The 16,210-nt window shown below is 44.7% G+C and overlaps 1 non-coding gene across 1 annotated transcript; it reads left to right on the top strand.

Annotated features, from left to right (window-relative positions):
* The first annotated feature begins 12,074 nt into the window (after nt 1-12,074).
* On the top strand, nt 12,075-12,158 carry Trnas-gga. The gene is given in 2 exon segments: nt 12,075-12,114; nt 12,124-12,158. It is a non-coding gene; the product is annotated as a tRNA-Ser (tRNA).
* The last annotated feature ends 4,052 nt before the right edge of the window (nt 12,159-16,210 follow it).

The following is a 16,210-nucleotide window of genomic DNA, read 5'->3' as shown; positions in this document are numbered from 1 at the left end:
GCAGCACCTCCACGTGGCATGGACTCAAGTCGTTGGAAGTGCCCTGCAGAAACATTGAGCCAAGCTGCCACTATAGCCGTCCATAATTGTGAAAGTACTGCCGGTGCAGGCTTTTGTGCACGAACTGACCTCTCGATTATGTCCCACAAATATTCGACGGGATTCATGTCGGGCGGTCTGGGTGGCCAAATCATTCATTCGAATCGTCCAGAACAGTCTTCAAACCAATCGTGAACTATTATTGCCCGATGACACAGCGCATCGTCGCCCATAAAAATTGCATCGTTGTTTGGCAACATAAAGTCCATGAATGGCTGCAAATGGTCTCCAGGTAGCCCAACATAACGGATTTCAGTCGATGATTGGTTCATTTGGACCAAAGGACCCAGTCCATTCCAATTAAATATAGCTCACACCATTATGGAGCCACCACAATCTGACACAGTGCCTTGTTAAATACTCGGGTCCATGGCTTCGAGGGATCTGTGGCACACTCGAACACCATCAGCTCTTATCAGCTGAAATCGGGACACATATGACCAGGCCACGGTTTTCCAGTAGTGTAAGGTGAAGCCGATATCTTCGGTCACGAGCCCAGGAGAGGCGCGGCAGGCGATGTTGCGCTGTCAGCAAAGGCACTTGCGAAGGTCGTCTGCTGCCATAGCCCATTAACGCCAGACTCCGCCGCGCTGTCCTAACGGATACGTTCGTCGTACACCCAACATTGATTTCTTGCGGTTCTTTGACGTAGTGTTGCTTGTCTGTTAGCACTGACAGTAGCACCGACAACCCTACGCCAACACTGCTGCTCTCGGTAGTTAACTGAAAGCCAGCAGGCTCTGCGTTGTCCGTGGTGAAAGATAATGCTAGAACTTTGGTATCCTTAGCACACTCCGACACTGTGGATCTCGGAGTATTGAATATCCTAAGGATTTCCGAAATGGAATGTCCCATGTGTGTAGCTCTAACTACAACTCCACATTCAAAACCTGTTACTCGTGTCGCCATAATCACTTCGAAAACCTTTTCACATGGATCACTTGAGTACAAATGCGGGTCCACCAATGCACTGCCCTCTTCGTGTACGCGACAGTACGGCCGTCGGTATATGTGCACATCTCTATCCCATGACTTGCGTCACTTCAGTGTGAGATGCACAGTTTGCGTTAGTTGGGCATCGATGGGACTAGTGTGAGTACAGTTGGGCCAAACAAGTGCCCAATAATCCGTTGTCGGGTGGCTAGAGCTAAGACCAAGCTGAAGTTCATAGCGCCCGAAGATTCCCATGACGCAAAAGTTTCTGCAAAATGTTGTTGCGAGATCTAAGTTCGGCACCTGTGTCTCACACTGACTGTCGAGACAGATTGATCTAGCCAGGATATCACCTAAATATTCAGAATCTCCATTGTGGAACAGCAATTTGTTCTCAAAGCAAATATTGGGATCTCTATTGGCCAACTTATTGTTAAAATGGAATTTACTGACTTCGGTATTTGTATCACTGGATTGCTATCTCTAGAAGCGAAAGTAGTTCCCAATAGCTTTCGGAAAATGTGGTATCATTTATATATATGGCCTTGACAGAGTACAGAGTAGACACTCGATGGTTTTGCCTATCGTATTTTCATATACAGAAAATAACTAAAACAATGTAAGACCTAAATGGAGGCTATTCTGCCAGAAGCCTGCGCCGCCTTGACCACGCGCTGCCTGCCGGCGCCGCCCGCGCCCTGGACCGCCTTTGCTCTTTGCGGCGGCAGAAAGTGCTGTGCCTTTGTTGCGCGCTGCTCCTTGCGCCATTGTGGCGGCTAATGCCGGCAATTACCCGCCTGCTAATGCGTCGCCCTTTGTCTCGCGTCAGCCGCTTTTAATGACGGATCGGCCGGGCAGTTTTTACAAGGGGCAGCCCAGCCAGGTCCGCGCGCCGCTGCCGCTATCGGGATTACGAGCGACCCGCGGACTCCGCCAGATTAGATTCGGCTCGCCCGGGGGTTTAGCGAGGGCTAGGGAAGCAGGGGGCTGCGTGCTGACTTCACCTGGATCCCTCGCGAGAACAACGGGACGGGGCAAAGCTGGCGGAATACTGGCCCAGAAAGCGGTCAACACTGCGCCGTCAGATGAGGCACGGCTAAAACTTCTCGGCCGAGCACACAGACATCTGAGAGCGCTCGCTTCCGTAGCCGTTGTCACCTCAAAAAAGAAAAAAAAAAAAAAAAAAAACTTCCAGACATCGGGCCGCGTCAACTTGTTACACAAGAGAGTGTTTCGGCCGCTGTTGCTAGTGTCGTTCATCGGGACACTGTATTTAGTAAGCACACCGTATGAAAAATTAACCCCCGACAGACGTCACATTAATAACGCGCTACACTGCCTCTAGCATTTATAATGGCCTCATTTCTACAATCCGAAGGTTTCAACAGATATGCTGTACTAACTGAGCTCCCGTAGCGCTACCAAATTGCGGGGGCCATGATTCCTATGCTTCAGCCGTTTTTCTTCGAATTTTCCCGGCGGATAGGGTGTGTAATCGACCCACTAATATTTCTGCCGATATTTCGGCTTTTGACCGTTGTTGTTGTTGTTGTGGTCTTCAGTCCTGAGACTGGTTTGATGCAGCTCTCCATGCTACTCTATCCTGTGCAAGCCTCTTCATCTCCCAGTACCTACTGCAACCTACATCCTTCGGAATCTGCTTAGTGTATTCATCTCTTGGTCTCTCTCTACGATTTTTACCCTCCACGGTGCCCTCCAATGCTAAATTTGTGATCCCTTGATGCCTCAAAACATGTCCTACCAACCGATCCCTTCTTCTAGTCAAGTTGTGGCACAAACTTCTCTTCTCCCCAATTCTATTCAATACCTCCTCATTAGTTACGTGATCTACCCACCTTATCTTCAGCATTCTTCTGTAGCACCACATTTCGAAAGCTTCTATTCTCTTCTTGTCCAAACTAGTTATCGTCCATGTTTCACTTCCATACATGGCTACACTCCATACAAATACTTTCAGAAACGACTTCCTGACTCTTAAATCTATACTCGACGTTAACAAATTTCTCTTCTTCAGAAACGCTTTCTTTCCCATTGCCAGTCTACATTTTATATCCTCTCTACTTCGACCATCGTCAGTTATTTTGCTCCCCAAATAGCAAAACTCCTTTACTACTTTAAGTGTCTCATTTCCTAATCTAATTCCCTCAGCATCACACGACTTACCTCGACTATATTCCATTATCCTCGTTTTGCTTTTGTTGATGTTCATCTTATATCCTCCTTTCAAGACACTGTCCATTCCGTTCAACTGCTCTTCCAAGTCCTTTGCTGCCTCTGACAGATTTACAATGTCATCGGCGAACCTCAAAGTTTTTACTTCTTCTCCATGAATTTTAATACCTACTCCGAATTTTTCTTTTGTTTCCTTTACTGCTTGCTCAATATACAGATTGTATTTTACCCCTGCCACCTTTACAATTTGAAATATAGTATTCCAGTCAACATTGTCAAAAGCTTTCTCTAAGTCTATAAATGCTAGAAACGTAGGTTTGCCTTTCCTTAATCTTTCTTCTAAGATAAGTCGTAAGGTTAGTATTGCCTCACGTGTTCCAACATTTCTACGGAATCCAAACTGATCTTCCCCGAGGTCCGCTTTTACCAGTTTTTCCATTCGTCTGTAAAGAAATCGCGTTAGTATTTTGCAGCTGTGACTTATTAAACTGATAGTTCGGTAATTTTCACATCTGTCAACACCTGCTTTCTTTGGGATTGGAATTATTATATTCTTCTTGAAGTCTGAGGGTATTTCGCCTGTCTCATACATCTTCCTCGCCAGATGGTAGAGTTTTGTCATGAATGGCTCTCCCAAGGCCATCAGTAGTTCTAATGGAATGTTGTCTACTCTTTTGACCGTAGTCATCTTAAAAGCTAGCAACTTTCGCAAAAACAGGTAGTTTTTTACAGAATCCAGAAGAAGCGTGAAGTGGATGTGATTTTCCACCCACTGGCCAAGACGGCACCTCTTCTGAGATCTGTGAAAAATGATTGCTTTTATGATTCAAAAATGGTTCGAATTCCTCTGAGCGCTATGGGACTTAATATCTGAGGTTATCAGTCACCTAGAACTTAGAACTACTTAAATCTAACTAACCTAAGGACATCTCACACACACATCCATGCCCGAGGCAGGATACGAACCTGCGACCGTAGCGGTCCGCGGTTCTAGACTGGAGCGCCTAGAACCGCTCGGCCACTCTGGCCGGCTGCTTTTACGGAAGGTGGATATTTATTAAATTCCTTAACACGGTGATAAAAGCTACACAGGACCAACTAATACGCCTCGTACAAGAACGGTGCACTAAACCCCAGTGGAAAGCTCGACTTCTACCGCCCAACTAGTCTGCGATGCCTGAACTTTGTATTTCCACGGGCTACTCGATGGATTACAAGAAAGTCAAGATACTGGCCAGAATTCCACCTTATTGTGATTCGTGGTCAGGGAAGTTTTAGAAATTGGCAGACAACTTGATGAACCGACACGAGGCTTTGCACGTCGACAAATCATGGAAACCACCCACCTCACGCCTGCGCTTTAGAGGAATTATTTTCCCGTGTCTTCGCTGCTTGCAATTCCTACAGTGGCATCCATTTTAATAATTAAACACTTAATTCGGAAGCACTGTGGATTATCTGATTCGGCGCTTGCTATGTTTTTTTTTCCTTCTTCTTAGGCGTATAAACTTTTAGCTACGAATTTTCATCAGGCCAGGAGCGTCTGTGTGTAGCCATGTAAACACAACCGTTGCTGGAAGGTGGAACTGTCCATACCTGCTTGTCGAAACTGTTGAAATAAACGTCTTGCTTCATGTTGACGGCAACCTGAATCATGTGGTCCAATTAATAATAGGAAATCACCGACCCTCCCGAAAACATCACAAAACCATCTTAGACTTCAGCCTCTACACGCTACGGATTGAACACCGCACTGAGCCTTCGGTGTGCTAGACACATCACTTGAAATGAAGCAGAGCTGCGACTTACCTGACCACACTACACGTCTCGAGTCAGCTACGGTCTAGTTTCTGTGTTGCTTAGTGTAGTGAAGAATACAGTTTTATGTGTGTTACCAAAGGACTTCTTGCGTCCATTAAACACATTATGTTCGAAATATTCGCTCGGAAAATGGTTCATGTGGACCCGCGTTAATTGGCTTCGGCGATTTCTTTCGAGTTTAAAATCGACTGTCATTGACGTGGCGTTCCGCACGTGTCTGGTACCTGTCGGTTGCAATCGTTTTACGACTGCGGTTCTTATTCCTTGGAACTTGGATGTGGGTGGTGCACCATTCCTTGCAGACACATTGAGAAGTCCGCGTTGATACACCAATAAATCGCACAACTTCTGCCATTCTGTCACGTCTCCATGCCCATTCAATTTACTGTGTTGATTCCGTACAGCCGACTGGCACGTACACACTTCACTGGCGTTGCTTACGTCAGAGCAGGGAGAGCACACCGTAATCTGCTGTTTCCTGGCCGCCCATGTGTACTGTCCCTGTTCGCATTTGTAGTCGCCTCAGCCAATTTCCAGCTACCAGGGCAAGTATTTTTTTCATTAATCCTCCTGAATGGGTGGTGGTCGGAGCCGACTAGACGAATTTTAAGGGCGAGTAATTCCCCAACAACGCCGGTGTCTCCAACACTCTATGCAGAGTAATTTCTAAAGGACATTCCATAGAACAGCACTTTGCAGAAGCTCTTATAAGTGGGAGCAGGAAATGAAGAGTGAGGGCCTGCATACGCCTCCTGATTATGACTGGCAGGAATGCCTCAACGTTAGATGATTTGGAACTCCAGAGCTCACGAAATCGAGGAATCGGCGGAAAGCCTCATAGGGTTGACACGAAATGTCGTGCGCCTCCTGGGGGATGGGGCCGGGTAGTGACTTCAGCTTCCTCGCAATGGAAGACCATAATAGCGTTTTGGTTTGGCGATGTCGCCCAAGGACGAATTTAGCGGTACAGAGTTTCTGCCACTGAATAAAACTTGTCAGAAAGAAAGGGTTTGAAAAGAACGGAGATATCCAATGTTTGACTGGTGATCAAGCTCAATCCTAGATTGTGCTGAAGGTTTTGTTAACAGCGGCCTTAAATACCTTCAGTTGAATGCCTCAGCGTTTCCTTCAAAGGATTGACACCAAATTACTGCCCCCATCTAATTGTAAAGCTCCACGCACGATGCCCTAGCCCTCAACGAACCGTTAAACACTAGGCTTTATAGCTGGCAGTGCGGTCTCGCGGGTTGCAAGAACAGTTCTTAGGCCTTCTATGTATAACGTTCCCTTATTTGACTATCTTAGTTCTTCTAATGCTCTATTAAATATACGTTATCAGCCAAGCAACAAGATTTTAATATGACCCGCATTTTTCATCGGTTTCTTAGTTCTCAGTACCTCTCCTTCCATAGAATGTACGTATCATCATTACGTAACTGCAGCGAAGGTTCTGAAATGTTGTCTTTAATCCGACCTTGTGGTCCCCTACAATCGCGCATTACTCAATAGCAGGATCTCCGAGGTTCCTGTACTCGTAAGGACTCGCCTTTGCACCTCCTTTTGTAAGGTGGCTGTAATTTCACACCTTACAAGCAATCATCTACATACTTTGCCGTGATTTACAACGGGAATTAGGTATCATTAGATAGGTTGTACATCGTGTGTATGAATATTTATAGAAGACTGACACTGTCGCTACACCTTGTAAACAGTTGTTAACGCTTATTGCATGAAAGGTGATGGAGTGTTTTTATTATCAAAACGGCGTAATGAATGATTGCCTATACTAGCAGAGGCTGGAAAGCCAGAGGAAATGAAAAAGGCAGGCGTAACTCAGGCCCTGGGTGGAAAAGCCCGCATAGGTGTGTTGGTCCTGCTTAACAGGGGAAGTAGCCCTTAGCCGGATGGTTGCGGCACCTGAGCGTTGAAGCACAACAGAGTGGCGGCTGGCCGGTGATGTAGCTAGGTCGGAAGGATAACTAGAAACTCTGAAAATCTTGAACGCAGCAGAGAGGAACAAGGAAGCGTTACTTCGGAAATCACGCAGGCTGGGTTATTTCCGAGAATTTTTACTCTGAGAAGCGTGCCATTGTACGAATTCCTAATTGACGCAGATAGGTATTTCCTCGAAAACTTTCCGCGCTTGACGACAAAAGACTAAAATATGGTTGGTCGGCTCTTCGGCGTTCGGAAGAATCTGTAGAGAGGGAGAATATTCCGTGGTTTCGAGCATATGATTCGCCTTCTGCAGTTATGAGAGAGGGGAGCCGAGCTTTGCTGGAAAGCCAGCGGTGGAGAGAATGGGGTCTTCCGTTTTGAACGCCCGTGTTTGACGGCCGCTTTGTATCAGCTTTTATTGGTACACACGGACTTGCTGTCTTTGCTCTCATGAGATTTTATAGTTAGAACGGTTAGGCACTGTACTTATACGATTCTGGACTTCGCCTCGGGCTAGGGAGTCGTCGTTGAGTGCGCAGCGTTCAGTGATTGAGAGCACTTCTTCTGCCTATACTCACGTTGAGACGTTATCTGAACTCCGTCCTCGTGGCTGGGAGTTCGCGTTTCTCGTCTGTAGGACACAGAGAGAAGAACAGTATTAGATTATACTAGTCAGAGACCGTCTTCTCCCATCGTAGTGTTTGGATGAGTTGTTTTTATACTTTGTGGCTGGAGTTCTTCCGTCGTCGCTGACGTGTACGAGAATCTTCACTCCGACGCACCAGACGCAGTACATACGGTGAAATTGCTAATTGCTTCGGCTTATTGGGGCTATAAAGCTAAACAGTTGTCATCACGTAAATTTTATTTCCACTGAGGTTGCACATCGCTGTAGATCATCTTCTAGAGTGTCTTCTAGTGTTTGGTACGTAGATGATGCCAGTCATCTCGCGTTATTTATGTTAGATCGCGTAGCCATATAAAGGCGTAGATTTGGGCAATTGATCAATCATATTAGTTGGGAAATTCATTTGTATCTCTTTATGCCCATTGGACATTGATATATAGACAATTGTAATATATGAAAGGGGTCTTAAGCTACAATAAACGTATAAGCAGAAAGAGCATTTATCATTTTGTAGCTTCTAGTTACCTTAATCATTCATTTATGTATATGTTGTAATTTATATGTTAAAGACCAAGAAAGAGGAGATAATATCACCTTTAAGAGATCCTAAGATCTGCTTCAGGGGGTAGTCAGACAGCGCCAAATCTTCGTTTTTGCGTTCAGTAGTCTCCGTTGCGCACATTTATTTTACACCCGCCTGGAGTAGCATCTTGGACTTTGACAACCAGAACGATCCATCAACTTTCCTAAAATTAGTTTTGTTTGTAAATCTCACTTAATGTCGCTTCAGGACACAACATGACGATTCACAACGTCTCGCATTCGAGAGGGTTATAAGGCTTGGACTCACCTTAAGCCCAAAACCTATCCTCTGTTCTTCATAATAGCTTCGAAGGTACGTTGTAGGTGATTTCTATCTGGACTATTGCATTTACGCAGCAACATAACACTACAAATGATTTCGTGAGGTTCTAGGCGCTTCATTCCGGAACCGCGCGACTGCTACGGTCGCAGGTTCGAATCCTGCCTCGGACATGGATGTGTGTGATGTCTTTAGGTTAGTTAGGTTTAAGTAGTTCTAAGTTCTAGGGGACTGATGACCTCAGATGTTAAGTCTCATAGTGCTCAGAGCCATTTGAACCAATTTCATTCCGTGAGTCCTTGAGATTCTTCCCCGATCGCAGTCAAACAACCAAAACCGAAACCACTTTGTTTTTTAATTTTTTTTAGCTCCAGTAATGCAGTTACGTATATCTCTTGGTTACCCCACTTCTCAATGGCTTCCACCATGAACTTGGGGTCAATGCACTTGTGGTCCTGCAACGGATGCAATAACTCGTTATTGAACTGAAATTTGTACGGCAGCCATCTTGTGTTTACGTAGTCATGTTTCGTTCCAGTTTAACATACAATACGATTCACGTATATACTGAAATCTTACGTATGATTGCATTTTACTACGCAAGGTGCTTCAGAACGAACGTACAGCCACTTATTCTCGGAAACGGTGCATGTATTTTATATGGGTAAAGTACATTGTTGCTCAATCTAGGAGGACGAACAGAATCGTAAACTTTACCTTGCTTGTAAGATACTGTACAATGGGGAAAATACTAACTCAAATTCATAAATATCTGCAACATTTCGCGACCCTGTCAGCAACTGTATAAATATTAATTTTAATTTTAATAACCAACAGCCTCAGTTGCACCGTTTACCTAGAATTTACCTAGGTTTCAGTCGGGATAACCCAACCTTCTTCAGAATAACAGTAACTACCGTTTGTCCATAGTGGACATCGTCAGGCTAAAACTGCAGCACTCGTGAGAATATTGAAAAAAATTTGTCCCATTGAAAAGAACTCATAAAACTGAAAGCGTTTTGTTAATAAATGAGCGTTCTTTTTTTTATTTTGCAGCGCCTCAGTGATATTGTTCGTAGGATTGAGGTCGAGCAGATTCAGGGCTCGGGATTGTGCAGATATGGGGCTCGATTTAACAACTGATTTATTGTACACAGAAAAACCTTTCTGGACTGCAGAATGGTAACACCGTTTCAGTAATGCCGTACATCTTTCTGTAGCACATAAATATCCTCAGGCAGGGCTCAACGCAATCAACAGAACCAAAATGTTACAAAGAATAAACAGAATTAAAAGCTAGCCTTTGTCCTAAAATACGTAACGGTGCAACAATATTAACATTCTACAATTCATGGGGCTCGGACATAGTCGTAACAACTGAGAAAACTTCCACAGTTAAATATAAAGTGCCGAAACAACTCTTGGACTTAACTGGGATCAGTTAGTTAACACACAACTACGCGTTGGTCTACTACTACTACTGCCATCCCAAGATAGCTACCACAAAGCGTTGGCTGGACTACTTTTACACGTGTACCTTAAAAATTCTTATACAATAACACATACAATTGATCATTCCTGTAGAACAAATAACACTATGAATTCTTAGTATCAACTGTATCAGCAGCTGAGTTTCGCTTACAGCGTAATTCAAAGAGAATCACTTTTGATTTAATACAATTACTTACACTCACAGCACGTTGTTTAACAAATGTAGCTGCTCTCGCACACAGTGTACAGAACCGCACGCCCCGTGAACCATCAATAAACAATCACAACAATCGTGGATCTCCGTGCAGAATGTTGTCTGTTAATGCATGCACCCAATGCACCGCTCCTACACCACACAGTCCACTGTACCACCCGCAAAACCACCAGGGTGCAACAGTCAGCTGCAAAAGCTCCGAGGTAGAGAACTTACTGTCGGCCGCTGTGCCCGAGCGGTTCTAGGCGCTCCAGACCGGAACCGCGCTGCTGCTGCGATCGCAGGTTCGAATCCTGCCTCGGGCTTGGGTGTGTGTGATGTCCTTAGGTTAGTTAGGTTTAAGTACTTCTAAGTTCTAAGGGACTGATGACCACAGCAGTTGAGTCCCATAGTGCTCAGAGCCATTTGAACCATTTAAGTCTAGGTGACTGATGACCTTAGATGTTAGGTCCCACAGTGCTTAGAGCCGAGTGCTCGTATTGACATAGAGGAACCCCTTTCTCCGGCACAACTGGAACTACTGTGCATCTGGCAGGGTAAAGAAACCAATTACTCCACCAGCCTGTTGTGTCCACAGAGTGTCCGCATACAACACTGATCGTACTGGTGACAAGCTGGGAGTACCATAGCACACAAGCTTTTCGAGACCCTCGGTCTTGGCACTGTGTCCAGAACTCACTCGTTCGCCTCTGTGCAGAGACTACCACTCCATCAAGTCCAGACTCCAGAGTCCGAACCGGGCCCTGGCTCGCACCGCACTGCTTATTCGCCGCTTCTATCGCGGCAATGGTGCTGGCCTCCAACAGATGTTGCCGGTTCTATTTGCTGCAGGTGACTGCTGCCAGTTCATAGTTATTGGCCACTGATAAGATCACTCCCTCAGCGTCAGTTGAGTCCTGAAGATGGGGTACTCAGTCACCGAAACTGATTGCAAACTATCAACCAAAAGGACGGACATACAAAAACTGCAGGAGAGGTGAGGAGAGGAGATGGAGATGGGAGATGGGGGAGGAGCTGGGGTGGGGTGGAGAGGGGAGGGTGGGGGAAGGAGAGGGGAGAGAGCAGGAAAGGAGAGGTAGGAGAATCGAGAGGACGGGAGGGGGTAGGTGAGGGGGGAGGGCAGGAGATAGAAAGTACAAGAGGAAGGTGAGGAAATTAGAGAAACAGAGGAAGGTTATTATCTGACGACGGATTGTAGGTGAAAGACTAAAGTTGGAGACGAGTGTGAGGCGACTGGTGCAGAGGGAGGTGTGTGAGCGTCCAGCCCGTCAGCTGGCGGCGTCCCAGCGTGAATCAGCGCCCCCCTCCCCCTGCCAACAACGATAAGACGTGCAAAATGTGTGTTTGTTCCGGCGGCTGCCGCAGACACTGAGCCGCCGGACCCGGCGGACGGACGGCACAGGGACGGGGGTGGAGCCGGGCTCGCGCCTGCTGAGCTGGTCGCCGCCCTCGCGGCTGACCGCCCCTCCCTGCCGGCTCTGCCCGCGCCGCCGTCTAAAGCCCTCGGAGTCCGAGTCACCACATGCAAAACAACGCCGCATACCTAGTTCTGTAAACTTCGTCTCTGTGTTGCGTTTCATTTTTGTTGCTGGATACGAGTAGACCTGTTAACATGGCGTCCAGACACACCCGTTTTCCTACGGACTTCCATGCTTAAAAGATCCATTGCAATAACTCATTGGCTCCAGCAGAGTGCAAATATTTTACTTATAACTTATATTTACCTAACATTTCAGTTCAATTTCTGGTGTACACAAGAAAGTTGTTTTCGCCTCTTGTTTTCGTATTCTTCTTTTACCCTGACGACGAGAAAAACTTGGTTGCACATCCACTTTTGATAATTTTTTGTCTTTCTTGAACTCACTATTTTTCTCGACAACAACCGACCGATGCCGGCCCGGGTGGCCGAGCGGTTCTAGGCGCTACAGTCTGGAACCGCGCGACCGCTGCGGTCGCAGGTTCGAATCCTGCCTCGGGCATCGATGTGTGTGATGTCCTTAGTTTAGTTAGGTTTAAGTAGTTCTAAGTTCTAGGGGACTGATGACCTCCGATGTTAAGTCCCATAATGCTCAGAGCCATTTGAACCATTTGAACAACCGACCGACGAGCCACGATGCGTATCCGGACACGGAAAAAGATACAACCTCTCTAGAAGATGTCCGTGTACAGAGACGAAATATTGGATTTGAACAAGATATTCATTCTACAACGGCATAGTAACCTGGAATATTTTAATAAGTGTTAATCTATTAGATTTTGCGATATGCCCTGTTGTTAATTATCAAAAAATCCTATGTATGCCCGTGTTCCACGTAAAGATGATGCTAATAAAACCACCCGTAAAGAGTAGTACAGAACGTAACCTAACGTTATATCGGTATCTCCTTGTGCGAGCTGAAGTCAGCTTTCGACGCGAGTCCTCGAGCAGCACTCAATCGTCTATTCCGGGAACTTAAGAAGCGCAGACTGCTTTTAGCTGAGAAGAGCTCTTGCCTCTTCGAGGCGTGCGTGGCTTTCCTATTCGCCGCGCAGCATTTGGATTTGGATACCCCTGAGACACATTCTCCCTCCGCCTCACACAGCAGAAGCGGCGGGCTCGGTTAAACAAACGTGATGTGCTCCCGGGGAGTACGACGCTGAAAAATCCGCTGTCGAGACAAGGAGGCACGAAGATGTCCGAGTGTAGCAAGAGGATTTGGGATTAAGTGATGCTGGAGGAAGAAACCCGTGCCTCGGAGCATGGCGAGACGCGGGAACGGGAAGCTGTGGCACGGCGGAAATCTGACGTTCCATCTTGGACAAACATGGAATCACTGTCATGTCATACGTGTCTCGACTTTATTTGTGAAAGGCATCCTTAGCGACAAGCTTTTGGGGTGTTGCTCTACATGTGTGTTTCCTTCCATTGTTTCAAAGCCGCTCTCCTGCTTCCAGTATTCTAATTTTCATTAGCATGTATTTAGACCTGTAATTAGACTAAATTAGCATAGAAAAATGCAGCACGAGCACTCCGGCAAACTTACACGCATGTAATAGCGAGAAAAAGTAACACTCAACACAAACAATAAACGACTCAAATTATAGAAATAGAAACATGCAGATAAATTAGAGCAGACGTGGCGTGCACATGGGGGTTTTTTAGGTTAGAGGAACCCCCTCTTCTGATCAGAGATGAATTGCCTGCCTAAATCGGAGATACATTAGCGACATTATTGCCAGATTAATATAGGGAATAATAATTTGCAGGATTATCCACAGTAAGGTCCCGCAATTAATGTTGTTTATTGAAGGTTATGATGCCCAGGTAGTATTAGGAACAGGAAGTCTGCAGAAACCGGAAATGAATAGCAACGAAATCTAAAATTCAGATTAGAATATTTATCGTAAAGGTAGGTTAGTCGCCAATGGTGTATTTATAGCAGTTAAGATTCGATAATAACTAGTGAGGTTATCACTGATTCCAAATGTAATTAATTTGGATGAAGTTAAGCATCAAAGACAGATCAAAACTTGTAATAGAATGCTTTTATAGACCGCCTGCGTCAGAAGCTCAAGTGGTAGAGTGCGTCAGACAGATCTTCCAGAATATCGTTAATAATTTTCTAGATAATACCGTTGTAAAAGGGGTGATTCAACTTGCCAGGTATAGATTGGGAGAATTATGCTGTGATAACTGGTGCAAGAGACAGGGATTAATGTTACATTATTCTGAATGTCTCGTGCGAAAGTTACGTTGAACACAGAGATCTCGTAGCAACTAACAGACCTCCATCAATTAGTTAACGTAGAGGAGAATCATCAGTGATCATAAGGCTGTGATAGCATCTATGTCTGCGGATATTACAAAGAATGATGAGAAAGGTAGGAAAATATTTTTGCTTAGCAAGAGTGATACGCTCACACCGAGCCTCGGATTGGAATGGATCTAACGGAAAACGACCCAAGCTTACGAATAATGGATTACGAATAGGTACATGGAAAGTAAAACCACTGTACGTTGCAAGACAGGCAAAAATACATGATGAAGAACTAACAAAGTACAAGATGGATATTACAGCCCTGCAGGACATAAGATGGCCTGGACAAGGTATGCACAGAGAGAAAAACTACACGATCAGATACAGTGGAAAGAAGCATGGCCACTACATATTTGGGACAGGATTTGCGGTTCGTAATAAAGTAATGGCCAATGTGATGAAACTAGATTTGTCAGTGAAAGAATATGCTACATCAGAATGAAGGGCAAAGATAGAAATGTCACATTAATAAGTGTCCATGCCCCAACTGTAGACAAGGAGGAAGACATAAAAGACGAATTTTATGACACCTTAGACACCAGATGTACTCCAGATTACCACAGTACGACATCAGAATTGTGCTGGGAGGCTTAAATGCCAAAATAGGACAAGAACAGCAATGGTAACCATATATAGGCATGTTCAGCCTCCACGCTAAATCAAATGATAATGGTGATAATGGTATAAGGCTTGTCAGCTTCGCCACAGCTAGAAACATGAAAGTAGCAAGTACATCATTCCCCCATAAAACCATACATAAAGCAACATGGACTTCACTGGATGGATTAACTAGGAACCAAATAGACCATGTTTTGATAGAGAAAAAATATAAAAAGGCAATAACAGATGTTAAGAGAATGAGAGGGGTTGAGATAGGATCAGACCATTCTCTTGTGCTAATAAAGATGAAATAATCATTACAAAAACCATCAAGTAAGATCAACAGTGGTAAAAGAAACCAAAGAGTAGATGTGAGTAGGTTAAAAGATGAGGAGGTGAAGAAACAGCTTAAGATTAAGTTTAAAAATAGAGACGCTGAATTAGAGAATGACAACAATAGAAAAGAAGATATCATCACAAAATGGAAGAAGACGACAACAGTTATGAGGGAGACAGCGCATGAACTACTAGGAGATAATAATAGCAATATAAAACGCAAATCATGGTTCAATGAAACATATAGAAAAGCAGTACAGTACAGGAAGTGAGCCAGACAGGCAGTTATGAACAATAACAACCATGAAAACCAAACAACATACAGGAAAGCCACGAGAGCTAGGACGAGTATAATAAGGCGAGAGAAAAGAGCATTCACATACAAACAAATAGAGATGACTGAGGAGGACTATAACCAGAACAATAGTAAACAGTTTTACAGGACAATGAATAGCTACAGATAAGTGTACAGAGCTATGGCTGAGATGATGAAGGACGAGAACAGAGAATTGATCTCTACGGAAGAAGGAAATTTAGAGAACTGGAGGAAATACTTCGAATAACTACTGAAAAACCCGGTTGATACCTACAACAATGAAAACAAGGCAGAGAATAATCAGAACGTACAACCATTAGTCGAAGAACCAAGTCTGATGGAGGTGAAAGAGGCAATAAAAAGATTAAAAATTGGAGAAAGCCCCTGGAATAGACAGGATGTCAGCAGAGTTCGTCAAAGAAGGGGGAGAGAAGACACACGAATGGTTATTATGGTTATCCGAACTGATAAAAGACGTATGCAGAAAACAAATAATGGTGGAGGAATGGAAGATTGCTGCTGTATGTCCCATACACAAGAATGGAGTCAAAATGCTGACACAGAACTACAGAGGGATATCTCTCTTATGCACATGTTGTAAAGTAATAACAAGAATTTTACTGAACAGGCTCAACCCATACATTGAGGAAATATTAGACACAGCACAAGCAGGGTCAGAAAAGGTAAGTCAACAATCGACCAAATATTCACACAAAGACAAATATTAGATAAGAGCTGGGAGCACAATCACGATACCTTTTGCCTGGCTATAGATTTCAGCAAAGCATTTGACAGCATAGTAAGAGAGAAAACTTGGAGGATAATGGCAGAATAAGGGATACCCGACAAGCTGATCAAGCTAACTAAAATGTGTGAGATCGAATCAAAGTGTAGAATGAAAGTACAGAGGGAGTTCTCAGGAGTATTTGAAGTAAGACCAGGAGTGAAACAGGGAGATATTATATCATTAACCCTGTTCAAT

Source organism: Schistocerca americana, chromosome 1, assembly GCF_021461395.2.
Source record: "Schistocerca americana isolate TAMUIC-IGC-003095 chromosome 1, iqSchAmer2.1, whole genome shotgun sequence".
NCBI lineage: Eukaryota > Metazoa > Arthropoda > Insecta > Orthoptera > Acrididae > Schistocerca > Schistocerca americana.
This window is presented reverse-complemented; position numbering and strand designations above follow the sequence as displayed.